This window comes from Equus przewalskii, chromosome X (assembly GCF_037783145.1).
Source record: "Equus przewalskii isolate Varuska chromosome X, EquPr2, whole genome shotgun sequence".
Taxonomy (NCBI): Eukaryota; Metazoa; Chordata; class Mammalia; order Perissodactyla; family Equidae; genus Equus; species Equus przewalskii.
In genome coordinates this window covers 96,723,017-96,724,607 of record NC_091863.1, presented here as the reverse complement: position 1 = coordinate 96,724,607, position 1,591 = coordinate 96,723,017, and positions in this window count along the sequence as shown.

Here is a 1,591-nt window from a genome sequence, read left to right as displayed (position 1 = left end):
AAGACCCAAAGGCAATTCAGAGATCATCAGGGCTGCCTCCTCAGTTTCAAAGAGGGGGCAGCATTTCCCAGGTTTCAATAGGGCATACAACTCCCACCCAAAGCCGTGGGGGCCATATCCTTGCCCAGTGGAGTCCTGGAGGTAAGGCCACCCCCAAAACCCAGAACAGTAGAGCCACCAGCATGTGATTCCAGCCAGAGAGAGCTGCCGTGTGGTCTGTGTCCAGCAAAGCCATGGGGGCCGAGCATGCTAGTGTGTCCAGAAGGCAAGACTCTGGCCCCAGTAGGTTCAGAAGGCGGGACCTCCACCCCAGAGGGCAAAGCATCAGGTTAAAGATTATTCTCAAGCCTTAAGGTTTAATATTGTTTGCCTTGTTGGAATTTGGACTCACTTGGGACCTGTCACCTCTTCCTCCTTCTGCCTTTTGGAATGGGAATGTCTGCCCTATTCTGTTCCCACCATTGTATTTTGGAAGCATGTAACTTGTTTGATTCCATAGGTTCACAGCTGGAAGGGAATTTGCCTCACAATGAATCATACCTTGAGTCTCACCCATATCTGATTTAGATGGTATTTAGATGAGGCTTTGGACTTCAGACTTTTAAGTTGATGCTGAAATGAGTTAAGACTTTTGGGGCTATTAGGATGGAATGAATGTATGTGCATGCGAGAAGGACATGAATTTTCGGGGGCTAAGTGTGAAATGCTGTGATCTGAATATTTGTGTTCCCCCCAAATTCATATCTTGAAATCCTAATCCCCAAAGGTGACGGTATTAGTAGGTGGGGCCTTTGGGAGGTGCTTAGATCATGCGGATGGAGCCTTCATGAATGGGATTAGTGCTCTTATAAAAGAGATCCCAAAGAGCTCGCTAGCCCCTTCTATCATGTGAGTACACAATGAGAAGGTGCTGGCTCTGAACCAGGAAGAGGGCTCCCACCAGGACACAAGCGTGCTGGCACCTTGATCTTGGACTTCCCAGCCTCCAGAACTGTGAGCAATAATTTTCTATTGTTTATAAACTACCCAGTCTGTGGTATTTTGTTATAGCAGCCCAAACAGACTAATACTCCAGCGAGGACCTTAGATAATGATGCAAACTCGCTGCTAGGGTGACTCCTAGAAACCTGTAGAAAGTGGTGACCCACACTGAGTGAGGTAGAAATGCCTGAGTTGCTATGGGAGATAGTGAAGGAATGGATTAAAGGGCCCAAGGAAGTGGGCATGCTGGAATGAATGTGTTACGTGAGGCTCATAGACCCACTGGAGGCTTATGTTCCATGTAAGGGCTCATGGAACACATCATTCACTAATGCGGTGGGGAAAGTGCTGGTGAGAGGGGCAGCAGCATTACTAGGAAGTTAAGTGGTGGCTCTTCTCTGAAGGCTAGGGCAGATGGTAAAGGATTTGGTTATAGAGCTGGGCTTGTTAATAGAAGCCAAAGTAACAGGGGCCAGGTGGTTGTGTTTAACCACCAGAAGCCAGGAGGCCTCCCTTACCGTAAAGCCTGATTAAGTCAGAGGAGCAGCAAGGGGGCTTGACTCTCAGGGAGTCAAGAAGATTAATAGAGCATGGTGTCCCTGGGGGAAGA